General features: G+C 35.9%; 1 long non-coding RNA gene across 1 annotated transcript in view; it reads right to left on the reverse strand.

Annotated features, from left to right (window-relative positions):
• Window positions 1-2,868: 2,868 nt before the first annotated feature.
• LOC144301617 (uncharacterized) overlaps window positions 2,869-15,554 on the reverse strand; it is a 41,546-nt gene continuing 28,860 nt past the window's right edge. Inside the window, exon 4 of the long non-coding RNA XR_013368375.1 lies at window positions 2,869-3,637. This is a non-coding gene — a long non-coding RNA (uncharacterized LOC144301617). The remainder of the gene's footprint in view (window positions 3,638-15,554) is intronic.

Here is a 15,554-nt window from a genome sequence, read left to right on the forward strand (position 1 = left end):
TGAGCAGGGAGCCCAACACAGGGCTGGATCCCAGAACCCTGGGGTCATGACCTGAGCTGAAGGCAGAGGCTTAGTTGTGTGAGTCACCCAAGTGCCCCTAGTTCATTCAGTTTTAAGTGGCCAAATCATACGTCCCTTTTCTTTTTAGTCATCCCAATGTTCTTTTGCTGTGCTCATGATCAGCTATTGGCCTTGCTTCTTATTTACTTAGAAAACAGAGACAATCAAAAATTAATATCCATATGTTCTTGCCTCCATCCTATCAAGGTATTTCTGTCTTTATTGTATACTTTGTCTAAAGCTTACTTTCCTTTCTAAGGAAAAACCTTCTCCATATTCATTGAATGGAAGCCCTTATCTGCTACTGAATTAATCTTACAAGCAATCTTCATGTTTCATATGCCATCAACTCTTCCCATTCTGCCAGATTAATGCTATCGGAATACCATGCTTCAATATTCATTTTTATTATCAATATTAATTCTATTATCATTTTTTTCAACAAGGCTTCCTCAAGTATCTCTCCCCCTTTATGGTTAAACTTCTCTCCTCTGCCCCCATAACAATTCTATTAGCTAAGAATAGTTTTTCAAAATCTCTGCCTCAGTTTCATCATCTGAAAACTGTGCACAATTATAGCATCCACCTCTAAGAATTCTGTGACAATTAAATAAGTAAATCACCTGATTGGCACATAATTAATAAGTGTTAGATATTTTATAAATAATCTTTTATACTACAGTAGTAGAATAGAATATTATATAATAAAATATTGTCTTTACTTCTCTTTCTTCTCTCTCTAGAATCCACTCTTATTGGTAAGAATTTGTTGCATGAGTGTGTAAGAGGGTCCTGCTCAAGGTCCAGTTAAAAAATAGAGAAACCAAAAAAAAAAAAAAATAAAAATAAAAAAAAAAATAGAGAAACCAAGCTAGATATTTCCCCAAAAAATGGGCTTAACATAGGATGTTGGTAATACGGGACACCTGGGTGGCTCAGCAGTTTAGCGCCTGCCTTCAGCTCAGGGCGTGATCCTGGAGACCCGGGATTGACTCCACATTGGGCTCCTTGCAGGGAGCCTGCTTCTCTCTCTCTCTCTCTCTCTCTCTCTCTCTCATGAATAAAAAAAAATAATAAGATAAAAAAAAAAAAGGATTGTTGGTACTAGGGGTGTTACAAAACTGGAGGACTGACAGGACGACTATCATCCCTAGAGCTATGGGAAAATGAGGAAGAAATAGTGTTACAGGCACTAGAGACTAGGGATAGAGTGGAACTGCTGTCTCGGAGATTGAGATTGGAAGAGATATGCAAGAGATACTGTCCACAAACAGAGAAAGACACAACCAGAGATGAAAAATTTTGGGTCTCTGCTGCTTATGCCTTATGATCTCCCATTAGTGCCTCCACTTGGAGAAACCCAAGATGGAGCCCACTGGAAAAGTCACCTGGAAATTGTTTGCACATACCTGGTTCATGAATTACCTAGCAGAGTAGGAGTTAAAAGAGACTAAGTAAGTTTCCAGTTAGGAGGCATTTCGATAATTGTGGCTACACAAAGAAATATAACTTTATCCTAATTCTAAAGAAGTCAGAAAAAAATCGCTGAAAATCATTTCATGATTTAAGATCTAAAATTTCATCAATTATTTTATTCATTCATATGGTTATGGCACAATATGACAGTGGAATTTTCTGCATGGAGAATGATTCTAGCTCTGGTTGTAAGGACATGGAAGTAGGTAGTATTGTAAGCACCATAGATAAGAAGAGAAAAGATATCCAGAGATGATGGATGTTATTTATTATACATAGTCAAATCCATGAATGACTTTTGGGTGGAAAGAAACTTGTTTCCACTTGCATGTGGCTGTCACCTTTTTCTTTTACCAATTGATTGTTGTAGCTGTCTGTGTGTATGTGTGCGTGTATAAAATCATACAATATGGGGGGCAGAATGATACCTGACAACTTGGTTTTGAGTTCTAGATTTGGCTTTGTTATCTGTGCGTTAGGCAGGTGAATTGATCACCTTAGGCCTCAAATACCCTACAAAGAAAATAAGGAAAATGTTAGTACTTATTCATAATGTTGTATTCAATGAGTTGAAGTATATGTAAAATTATTTAGAACTATACCTGCCACTGGATTAGCACTACATAGATGTTACCTGTCATTTTTGCTGTTTCTGTTGCTAATTTTGGTGTAGGGTTTTACAATTTTTCCTATTGTTTATTTTATCACATATTTCTCCAGATTATTTAGATTTCCACAAATTAACATGATATGTAAAGGTTATCAAATAGTCCATTCTATGGCTTGATAAATAATTTCTTCATCCTGTAATTTATCCTAATCTAAGTTTCTCAGTGGCAGCTTAGAGTTACTCAATTGTAAATGAGCCCATATGAAGTAGAAATATAAACACAACACTTGCACTGGTTTGAATACCTGATTGAATATACCCATCATTCTGTCTGAAGAATGGACCACAGGATATAATTCGATATATATATATATCGATATAAAATTTTTTCTCCCTGATATTATGCTCAAATCTTTAATCATGGAACTAAAACATTTTCCTAGGAAACTTCTCTGAGTATTACAGGGCCTGTGGAATAGGCCGTATCCCTTTTTCATCAAGAATATGCTTCCCAGAAGGAAAAGAATTGGGTCCAAATAGAGCTTATATTTCAGTTCCTTCTTTTATAACCTCTACTTGTGTCAAGGGGACTCTAATACCGTCAGTCACTTCACTACCAAGAACAGTGATTAAAGTATAAATTGCATGAAGTTCACAACTCATCAGAGATTTTTACAGATGACAGGGATTGATGTTATATTTTTTATTGGCTAACCCATAGCATGGGAATAAAAAGTGTACCTACTTCCCAGATTGAAACTTTAACAAAATCATAATAAAATGTGTTTAGATTCCTTCTAAGACATTTCCGAGAATATCTGCACACACTGTGTATGTATTGCATATTTTTTCAAGTGCTGACTTTCTATCAGAAAAAAATAAAAGTACCTTCTCAGAATCTTCCTATTCCCCAATGCCTTTCCAGTATAACTCCTCCATTAAGCACCTAGTTATTAATTATTGCTTATAATAGGTAATTTAGTTGAGACCTATTCCTGTCCTTCCAGAAATTTTAATGCAACGATATCCAATAATCATCAAATAGATGTTCAGCCTTTTTACTATTACCAAAAAGTTTTTTGTGTGTGTTTTATTTTTTTAAATTTTTATCCAACAAAATGCATAGATTCTACATATTCAGCTCAATACATTTGACAAGGCACAACACATTTCTTTTGCTACAGAGTTTCCTTGTGCTTCTTTTAGTGTTTGAGAGACCCATCCATGTTGTCACATGTTTCAGTAGTGGTTTCTCCTGATTTCTGAATAGTACTACATCATGAGGTTTTACCACAGTGTGTTTATCTGGTCTCATGCTGACAGGCATTTGGTTTGCTTTCAGACTTAGACTGGATTTATAGTTACCAATTACTGATTATTAATTTGTGGTGATATGAGTGTATTCAAATATATATATGTGCTTCCATGTGTGTATCCAAAAATCAGATGTATTTCCCCAGTGGACAAACTTGTAAGCCATTGATTCATTCCCTAAAAAACAAAATAAATGATATTTTTTCAGGAGAGGAAATTATTTTTTTTTCCATTATGCATAGTTTCTTTTTATACCATATTCATAAAACATTTGTCTGTCCCTATGGTCACATATAGTCCCCTATATTTTCTTTCATAAATTTTATGGCTCTAACATATACTTAGATCCATGATCCAGTATGAAATAAATATTGCTTATAAAATGGGCTAGGGGTTGAAAGTGAGGTTTATTTGTTCCATATGAATATCCAGTTAATTCAGTACCATTTGACTTGGTATCCACACACAAAAAAAAGTTTTAATGATGTTACAAGCATAACAACTTTGGAGCTTGATACTCCTCATTTAACTAGCCTAATTTGAATTAATTTTTCATGTCATGGGAAGGATATCATATTATGGGTTTTTTAATTTTTTTTAAATTTTTAAAATTTAAAATTTTTTCGAAGATTGTACTTATTTATTCATGAGAGACATAGAGAGAGAGGCAGAGACATAGGCAGAAGGAGAAGCAGTCCCCATGCAGGGAGCCCGGTGTGGGACCCAATCCTGGGACTCCAGGATCATGCCCTGATAAAGGTAGATGCTCAACTGCTGAGTCACCCAGGTGTCCCTCATATTATGGTTGTGGGACTATCTTTACCTAAAGACATATAATAAATATAACATATAATATAATATAATATAATATAATATAATATAATATAATTTAATATAATATAAAATGATAGTTGTTATGGACTGAATTGTATCTTTCCAAAATTCATATTTTGATATAAAGTCAATTCAGACTTTATTTGGAGACAGAGCCTTTAAACAGGGTCACCTGAGTGGCTCAGCTGTTGATCATCTGCCTTCAGCCCAGGGCATGATCCCGGATCCTGGGATGGAGTCTCGCATTGGGCTCCCTGCAGGGAGCCTGCTTCTCCCTCTGCCTATGACTCTGCCTCTCTCTCTCTATGTCTCTCATGAATAAATAAGTAAATAAAATCTTTTTTTTAAGAATCTTTAAAGAGGTAATTAAGTTAAAATTAGTTTGTTTGGTGGTCCTTACTCCAATGATCAGTGTCCTTATAAGAAGAGAAAAAGACAGCAGTGATGCATACACACAGAGCCAAGGCCATGTGAGGATATTAACCAGAAGGTGGCCATCTGCAAGCCAAGGAGAGAAACCTCAGGAGAAATGAACCTGTTGACACCTTGATCTCGGATTTTTAGCCTCCAGAATTATTAAAAATAATACATTTCTGTTGTTTAAGCCACCCAGTCTGAAGTATTTTGTTATGGCAACCCTAGTGGACTAAAACAGCAGCCCTAGTAAACTAATTCATGGTGTTAGCCAGAAACAGATTTTCTGAATATAGGCATAGGTTGGCTTGAGAACAATCCCTAAGGAAATTTTATTCCTTAGCCCTTTTGATCATCCAGAGACGATGGTATGTGTCCAAGACAGGCTAAGACAGCTAACATAACCCTTTTCCATTGTAAGAAGCAATGATCATGGACCTACCATAGTCCTTTCTTGCCCACCCATTGTGTCCTCTTGTCGCCTGCCTTCCCACAGCAGACACTTAAGCCCAGATTCTGAAAATTTGTCTTTATAAGTTCAAGCTTCAAACGATTACTCTATCATATTCCTGCCATTGGGTTAACTTAGGCCCAAACAGAAGAAAACAAAAGGAGTATCAGTATAACCCTCTCATTTTTCCCCATTTATGACCGATTAAAGGAATAGGGAGACAATAAAGATAACAAAGGAGAGAAAATTCTTTCCCCTTCAGTCTTCCTGGTGTGGGCAGCTGATGAAAGTCAAGTAAAAATCGTGTAGAGCAGCATAAGCAATGCCAGCTTGAATTTTGTCCATGCCAAGTTAAATAACAGAAATTACCATTTCATGAGTGAATATAAACTACTGGGGATGTGGGGAATAAAGGCTAGAGTAACCCAAGATCCTTTCCACCATGATTCCATTATCTTTAGTAGTTTAATATTTTCCATTTTAAAAAAGGAGCCTGTAAAGGATGTTAAAGCTTTAATTTAAGTCTTGACTACTAAATTTTATGTATCTTGTATTTTAACACAAAATACACCATTTAGGGGAAATAGAGATTCTAAGGCCTCTGAAATAGAGTATTCTAAGGCCTCTAAAGCCATCCCAAACATCAAGAGGATCTTGAAAAACTAATTTTGGATGAAATTAATATAAACAAATGAATGTAAAGTACCAATTTAATTGGATATCAATTCTAAAATTAAGAGCTATCAAAAATTCAGAAGTTGTATGAATTAAGAGTATTACTTAATATTTATGACAGAATAGTTGTTACATGAGGTGAGTCTGCAATAGCCACATTTTTAGCCACATCAGCTTCTGAAAAACTTTAGCATTTTTTTTATGTTGTCTTCTTATTTGTTTAATAAATTTCATTTGAAACCTTACCAAAAAATACTATATACAAGCAATATTTTGACATTATGATTTTAGGAAAAAGCACACATACCAGTTTACTTAACACAAAGATTTTCTTTGACAAATGTTTTATGAAACAAATTTAAATTGTACAACTTATATGGAGGAGTCCAAAACTCTTTTTGTTTTGTGTACTTATATGAAATGGGAGAGATGATGGGATACCATATGCTATGACTTTGGTCAGTTGTGTGCATTTGGTTTTTCCATGATTTTCCAGGCCTTCAGATTTAGCCTTTATTTTTCCCTAGAAGTATTATCCTATGGTAAAAATCTATTTTAAATGTATTTTAGCTCCTAAAAGATTGAAAAATTTTCAAAGAACATGATATGAAAAGAAGAAAAAGGAAAGAAAGCATACATTAAACTCTACCACATTTCATTTATGGAAAAATTGTATTTAATTTCAATTTATAACTTATATAAACTTATTTTCAGTATTCACTTGACATTCGTTTCTGTCTGAAAATTGTTTGGGAATTTTGAGTTAGGATGGTATGTATCTTTTTTAAGATTTTATTTCTTCATGAGAAACACAAAGAGAGAGGCAGAGACACAGGCAGAGGGGGAGAAGCAGGCTTCCTGCAGGGAACCTGTTGTGGGACCAATCCCAGGACCTCGGAATCATGACCTGAGCCAAAGGAAATGCTCAACCACTGAGCCACCCAGACGCCCAGTATGTATTTGTTTAAAATTAAAGCTAAAAATCTTTTTTACTTAATTTTTTTCACTTAGGTGTAGAGTCCTCAGGAATGAATTAAAGTGATAAGAAAAGGTATGGGTATTGGGATCCCTGGGTGGTGCAGCGGTTTAGCGCCTGCCTTTGGCCCAGGGCGTGATCCTGGAGACCTGGGATCGAATCCCACATCAGGCTCCTGGTGCATGGAGCCTGCTTCTCCCTCTGCCTATGTCTCTGCCTCTCTCTCTCTCTCTCTCTCTCTCTCTCTGTGTGTGACTATCATAAATAAATAAAAATTTAAAAAAAAAAAAAGAAAAGGTACGGGTATTTTATGATTTTAAAAAGTAGTTCTACCTTTAAAATATTTTACAAATGGAATCAGAATAAAACTATCTTTACTAAGTAGTAGAATCCATAGCACTGGTGTGATATAAAACATGTGTGCTATTATTTTTTCTCTGAATGGCCATAGACAGCTGGTGCTGGAGGCATTATTTGATTTCCAGTGAGGTGAAACCCAGCATCTGAACATAGCAACCCCTTGTAAAATGACACCTGTTTCAAATCTAAAAGCTTCAAGGCTATGTTTTATTGTTCCATATATTGTCCTAAGATCTCGATAAAATACTCTTAGGGGTTTGGATTTCCCACAATTCCTGATGGTGACAGAGTAGCACAAAATTCAACTGCCACTCAGCAAAAATGTCACTCAATATTCTTTACCTCTTCAGTCTCTTTATGTATATTGTAGACCTCAGTTTTAACCTTTCACATAACATGCCAAAATAACTGCTTTTATAAACTGGTTAGCACAAGACTCCATAGCATATTATCTTATCCAAAGAAGCAAATAACACAAATTTATCTAGAATACTTTCTGTTAAAAGTAAATAAAATGCATTATGTTATAAAAGCTTAATTTTAGACTATAGTCAACTTTTTTTTAGTACTTTCAACATAACAGTAATAATGGTTTACTCTAATTTCCTATTTAAAGAAGACACTTATTATCTTTGTGTAGTTTGAGATTTTACTGTTGAAAAAGAATTCTGCAAATGCCACTCAGTAAATTTTCAATTTGGGACACCTGAGTGGCCAGCCTTTGGCTCAGGGCTGGAATGCCTGGATTGAGTCCCACATGGGACTGCATGGAGCCTGCTTCTCCCTCTACCTGTGTCTCTGCCTCTCTCTCTTTTTGTGTCTCTCATGAATAAATAAAGTCTTTTTTTTAAAAAAAAGGAAAGTTTCAATTTTAGATATCTGAGAAAATATTATCACAGTTTTCTTAGACTAACAAATTTTTGTTGATTTTTTAAAAACAAAGTAATAGGCAATATTTTCCCTATTTTTATACCATATAAATGTATATTTGCATAAATTTGGTAAATTTATATATACTATATATTATATGCTATAATTACCATAATATTTACTGTATATGCTATAAAATGAATTCATATAAATAAATTTGAGTATTTACATATTACATAGAAAAGAATTAAAGGAAAAATATAAAATATATAAATATATAAATCCAGATGGTATTTAAGCCTTCTTTTTTCCCTTCACATTTATAAATGTGAAGGGCAAGCTAATATTAATTATTCTTACAAGAATAAGATAAATTCTTCTTTAAAAAAAACACATGTTTATTTAGTCTTCCCTTTTGGAACTGAAGGTAAAGAGAAACCAGTATTCTGGCGACATTAAAAAATATTGAAAATGTGATGTTTTGGGATGCCTGGGTGGCTTAGTGGTTAAGCATCTGCCTTCCACCCAGGGCGTGATCCCCTGGTCCTGTGATCAAATCCCACATCGGGCTCCTTGCATGGAGCCTGCTTCCCCCTCTGCCTCTGTGTCTACCTGCCTCTCTCTCTCTGTGTCTCTCATGAAAAAATAAATAAAATCTTTTAAAAAAAAGTGATGTTTTGTAATGACCAGAAGAGTGTGCTATCTGGTTTTAAGGTCATTCCTTCTATATCATTCAGTTTGAGTGCATTCAGGTCTTTTTTAAAAGATTTTATTTGACACAGAAAGAGAAACTGCACAAGCAGGGAGAGAGGCAGAGGGAGAAGCAGGCTCCCCACTGAGCAGGGGCTCCATCTCAGAATCCTGGGATCATGACCGGTCCAAAGTCAGATGCTTAACCTACTGAGCCACCCAGGCACCCCAGAGTGCCCTCAGGTCTTGTTTGTCTTAATCAACAGATTTTTTTCAGGGAGCATATATATAAACATATATATATATACACACACACATATATATATATGTGTTTACTTGGTTTTACTAATATTAGAATATAAAGAGAAAATAAAAATGAGTCAAAAAATATCAACCTATGTTTAAGTAGTTATATTAGTTAAGCATTAAATTTAGTTCTGGGGGGGGATCCCTGGGTGGCGCAGCGGTTTAGCGCCTGCCTTTGGCCCAGGGCGCGATCCTGGAGACCCGGGATCGAATCCCACATCGGGCTCCCGGTGCATGGAGCCTGCTTCTCCCTCTGCTTATGTCTCTGCCTCTCTCTCTCTCTCACTGTGTGCCTATCATAAATAAATAAAATAAATAAAATAAATAAAATAAAATAAAATAAATAAAATAAAATAAATAAATAAATAAATAAATTTAGTTCTGGGCATCCTGGCAAGTTAAAAATGAGAATATGATAGATTATCTGTCATTATCTGATTTAAAAAAAAACAATATACCTATTCATCAAAGGAGATCATTTTTCTCCTGGCATTAAATCATCCAGTCAATGTATCAATTTAACAGATAATATAACATTAAATTGAATTCTTAAGTTATATCATAATGGCTTATTCAGGAGATCTATCAATATGGAATTGAGAACACATCAAAGGAGTCTATTTCTAATCACTTACCCCATCATTATGCAAAAGAGTAGCCGTTTGGTTTAAGAATATTCATTTTACAAAGTATTATTTAAATAAGAGTAAATACATTCAGTCTTATTTCTAAGTAAATACATTTATTATCTTTATTTATTATTATTATTTCTAAATACAATTAATAAATAGATTAGTGTCTTCAAGCATTGTCAAAAATATTACAATGTCTTCCACACTTTAATGTTCTGTTTTGTTTTGTTTTGTTTTGTTTTGTTTTGTTTTGTTTCTCTCTGGGGCAAATTGCAATCTGTAATCAGCTTGACCTTCCTCACATAGGTAATTCAATGCAACAAACATTTATGAAGCAAATACTTATATTTTCCAGACATTTTGCTAGGGTCTGAAGACATAAGAGGTTGGGCACTGCTCACTGTTTTCAATTGTGAAGCTAGGTTTGGATTACCCTTTGTGTTGACACACCCACTGCGGTAAATGTGTCTCTGCCAGAAGTATTATCAGTACTAATACATTTTAGTACATTTTAAAGCGTTATCTCTTTTGCAAGAAAATTTGTAGACACTTTCTGATAAACAACACTGTAATGTATGTTTCTAATTATTTTAATTTCATTCTCAAGTAGGAATTGTACTTATGGAAATGCCCATTTGACATTCTAAATATTCCTTTTATTATTGACATAACATAGCTCTCCTCCTGCCTGCATGATTCAAATGCACAGAAAATCTATCAGAATGAACATTTCTAAACTCGAAGCAAAGTTTCATCAGTATTTTCCCAGTGTCCAGGTGCACAGTTGGATGAATCTGTCATTTCTCTCTCTTCAGAATTACTTGGCCTAAACTGGTGGTTTCCATGTATCAGCATGTCATCCTTAATCCTCCAAATATAACACTGGGGAGAATGAAATAAATTGGAGACTCTAATCCCTCTTTTTGTTGCATGGTCATTTTGAGAGTGGGCAGATCAGCTTTGATAGTGGATTACTGGATGCCACATGTTCTCATTGGAACATCACAAATTGGATTTAACACAAAAATACATTTTTCTGATCTCTAAACAGCACCAGCTGAATCCATATTTTTCATGAATGTCCCACTATGGTACTTGGTGTTCTCTTCATGACGTAGCCAGTTTATTAATTCCCTTTTAGTACAATTTCCAAGAATTTTTGCATCTGTCATTTGGAGCTGAGTATTATGAAGCTTCACCACTATTCTAGGCAATAGGAACATGGTCTCATTGCTGCATTTCCTGACTTTAGATGCCAGTGAAATGTTTTTAAATGGCTTTAAGTTAGTTGGCTTCAACTTACATAAAGGAATGCAACCAGCTATCTTTTGGGAGCTTACCTTAAGCCTCAAATTGGCAGTTTGAGCACATGTGTTTGTAGGAGGTAAAGACCCTGATTTCTAGAGCTGCATTTGACAACATTCTATCACTATGGCTAGGTGTAAACAAAATGGAATTGATTAGGATTACCCATTTTCTCAAAGTTCATGTATTTTTTGGTGGACAAATAAGAAGAATTTGCTCCCCCATAACATTACCTGACTGATGTATAGGAAAGAAAATGTCATTTATGCCAACTCAAACCCAAACATATCCACATGTCTGGTCTATCAAAGCCATTTAACTGGCCAGATATCATTGAAGAAAGAGGGTTTCCATCAACTCAACTGAATTTAAAAAAAAAGTCTTTATTCACCTATTCACTCATTAATTCAAAAAATATAAAGCATATTATGGAAAAGTGAGTTTAGGAGAATACCTAAAAGATGAATCAATGTTTCCTCAGTCCAAATGGTCTTAGAATTACAAAAAACCATGTAAGTTTCAAGTTTCTTCTCAAAAGCAGATGCTGTGCTAGTTACTCTACATTCTACTCTACTTTCAAAGATGTATCTACCATACTCACTATTCTCCGGAATTCCCCCAGTAGTGGAAGAGACAGTCCTCTGAAGAATAATAGTAATGGAATAACTCCTCCAATAGAAATGTCAATACAAGGTGATTGGTATTTTACATTCATTCATGTAAAAATAAGTTTTATGTATGATATTTTTGTGCCATGCACTTCCATTTGTGCTCATAACCTTATTCGAAAGGTATGTTTTACTTCTCTCCCCTGGAAAAGGGAAACTATTTCCTGCAGTTCTTTTCCTATAGCCAAATGATATTGAGATTTCTGTTGTTGAGATCTTAACAGCCTAGTAACCAGGAAAGGAGATGAGGGTAGATCTGGAGGATGAGATACACATGTTCCTACAGCAGAGATATTCTACTGAGAAAGGAGTATGCAAGCCTTTAATAGGGAGGAGTAGGCTAATTCTTTTTTAAAAACTATTTATTGGGATCCCTGGGTGGCGCAGCGCTTTGGCGCCTGCCTTTGGCCCAGGGCGCGATCCTGGAGACCCGGGATCGAATCCCACATCGGGCTCCCTGCATGGAGCCCGTTTGTGTCTCTGCCTCTCTCTCTCTCTCTGTGACTATCATAAATAAATAAAAATTAAAAAAAATAAAAAATAAATAAATAAAAACTATTTATTTATTTATTTATTTATTTATTTATTTATTTATTTAGAGGAGAGAGAGAGTGGGGGGGGGGCAGAGGGAGAGAGAGAATCCCAAGCAGACTCCCCACTGAGTGCAGAGGTCAAAGTGAGGCTTGATCTCACAACCTCCGGAACATGACGTGAGCCAGAATCAAGAGTTGGATGCTCAACTGACTGAGCCACTTAGCTGCCCCAGGAGTGGGCTACCTGCATATGAACAGATGGGATGGGGGAATCTGAGAAAAAAAGATTGTTTAATCACAAGACTATTGTGATACATTACCCTAGCTTTCCACTGATTCCTTTCCACTGATCCCACCACCACTCCCAACCCTCCACCACCAATTCACTGTGAGAGAAAGTTTTAAAAACAATATGGCTCCCTTCTGCCAGAGTCATCTGTGCTAATATAATACTAGTGACAGGACCTAGATGTGAGCTAGCAAAGGATTAAGCTCCTGAATTCTCTTATTTCTCTGAACAGTCTTGGCAATAATGATTGCAGGTTGGGGTCTGGGAAACCGAATCTAAGAAGATTAACATGCAAGAACTTTATTATAGAGCACATGACAACCTCAAAAAGAAATGCAATGAAGCACAATTGGCCAGAAGGAAAGGATGACTGTGATGTCATCTAAACAAAGCCCTAAGTAATCTACAAGGAACTCTGGAGCTAATATGGCTCTTCAGCATTGTATGTGTTGTGGTAAAGTGTAGGCTTTCTGTTCTTGCAGCTATCATCGTTACATGCAGCTTATCTCTAGGAAAGCAGTATGACCTTTGCCAAACCAGTTGATTCCAGCATGGGGCACTTTCCAGAAAGGACTGTCACCTAAGAATTGTTAGGTAGCAACATTATGAGAATCTGAGGGACTTGGTCTTTTTTTTTTTATGATTTTTATTATTCACGAGAAACATAGAGGGGGGAGGGGAGAGACACAGGCAGAGGGAAAAGCAGGCTCCATGCAGGGAGCCTGATGTGGGACTCAATCCCGGGACTCCAAATCATGCCCTGGGCTGAAGGCAGATGTCCAACTGCTGAGCCACCCAGGCATCGCAGGAACTTAGTCTTTTAGCCCTGAAAGAGAGTCTAGGTGGCTTATTACAAAATCCATTCTAGAAATTTCCTAGGTAGTACTAGCTTCTAGTACATGCAGCCACTTTCAATAATATAGAGAGAAGTGGCATTCCAGAAGCTCTGGCAGATGGACATATAAACCTCAAGCAGTGTACCCAGGTCCCTGTGGTTTTCAGGGGACGCAGATTAACTGAATCATCTGGATAAGGACCATAGGCATTCTACAAAGGCTAAGGGTGCAACCCTCCACAAGACTACTCTTAATTCAGACACCAACCATAAGCCTGAGAGTTTCCAGGGCCACCCTTACTTCTGACAAACTGGCTACAAATTTGAGGATTATTACTCCCTCCGCAGGTTTGAGAATTCCTACAATTGACTCACAGAACTCAGGAAGGCACTACAGTTAGTGCAGTTTTATTGCAGCAGAGGAAACTCAAATCAAAGCCAACCAAAGAAAAGACATAGATTAGAGTCTCAGAGGATTACAAACGCAAAGCTTCCAGTGCCTTCTCCTTATAGAATCAAGATATGTCGCCCTCTCCACACATCAGTGTGTAACAATTCACACAGCATATTGCCATCCAGGGATGCTTTCCTGAGTCTAGGTCTCCAGAGTTTTTATTGGGGTTTCATTATGTAGGCATGATTAATTGACTCATTGACTATAAGAGTAAATTCAATCTCCAACCCCATCCTCCCCTCCCCAGAAGTCGAGCTGATACAAAGCTGGAATTCCCTAACCATACTGTTGGTCTTTCTGGTCAGGTCAGCCACTATCCAGAATCTTCTCTCAATAGCACTATCTGGAGTCCTACCATGAGTCAACTCATTAGCATAAGTCACCAGGCTCCTCTATAAGTAACCATAAGTACTTAGAGAATTTCCAAAGATTTAAAAGCTACTTCCAAGAAGTGAGGACAAAGGCCAACCAAATCCTTTATTATAGAGAAACCATCCACTCCATTAAGCAAATAGGATCTAAAAGACTTCATGGCTTAGAAGAATGCATTTGTTCATTACATATGTGACTCAGCACTCTCCTTCATATAACTTTTTATCAGTTTGGAAGGAAAGAACAGAGGGTAGAGAGTGGGGGAAAAGGGGAAAGGACTTAGAAAAACTGACCTTCCCCATAAAATACTTTAATACCAGTCCTGAGACCAAATTGAACTTGGAAAACATAGTGGGGGGAAAATGGCTTTTTTTTTTTTTCAGTTCAAGCTAAGATTTGTCTGATATTCAGTGAAGTTAAGGCTCTTAAGGAAAGTCATAGAAAATGAAGAAGTTAATGTTTCCTCATTCATTAGAAAATAATGAGTGTGTTTGAGATGATATTTTATATTTATTGAACATATATCAGCCTCAAATCTAGAAGCTTCAGATACAATTAATAAACAAATATAATTCCCCCCATAACCTTCACACTCTAGTGTGAAATATAAACATTTGCACAAACAATTCTAAAAAGGTATAAAACTTCTGTCATAGTGTAGTAAAGTGTCCTATAGGAACATCTAAGCATTCTTGGAAGATGTAATCAGAAAGATTCCCAGAAACAGTGTCTAAAATGAGACTTGAAGAATGAATCAATATTCTATCAGTGAATGAGGTCGTAGAATTACCCGCAAACCAGAGGTTTTAGTGTTTCATTTCAAAGATATTGATTATCTGTAGACTCAGATCCAAGAATGGGAAAGCATCGGACAGAACTTTCCAAATTACCCAGTTTTCTCTCATGTATCCAATATAAACACATGTGACCAAATGTTGCTAGTATGATTGTAGGTCTTCTGCTCCATGGCACAAATTCTCTCCTTAGGCCCGTTTAGTTCTAAAGTCCATCAATAATCAAGATTTAGAGAATATAATACTAAATCTGTGAAAACCAAGGAGAATGATTAATATAGCATTAAACAGAATCAAGATTTGACAAGAATTTGAGAGACTGGAGTAGTTTAATAATTAAATAAAATAATTAGATCCTGGTCCAGAAAACAACAATAGGAGTAGAAATACTACAAGATATAACTTTGTACTATGGATGATGAAAAAAACAGACATTAAGAATTTAGTTAATTCTATACCTGATAGGAAATACAATATTCCTATCAAATACCAATGCAATCTTTTGGGTTTTATAGTAAAAATAGAGTATCTGCAACATGAGAATGAAAGCTCTTTGTTGTGCCCTACTTGGAATATTAGATTTGGTTCTGGGCACTATACCTAATTTACACAAATTGGTTCTGCCCTCTGGTTTAA

This window comes from Canis aureus, chromosome 30 (genome assembly GCF_053574225.1).
Source record: "Canis aureus isolate CA01 chromosome 30, VMU_Caureus_v.1.0, whole genome shotgun sequence".
In the NCBI taxonomy this organism is placed as follows: domain Eukaryota; kingdom Metazoa; phylum Chordata; class Mammalia; order Carnivora; family Canidae; genus Canis; species Canis aureus.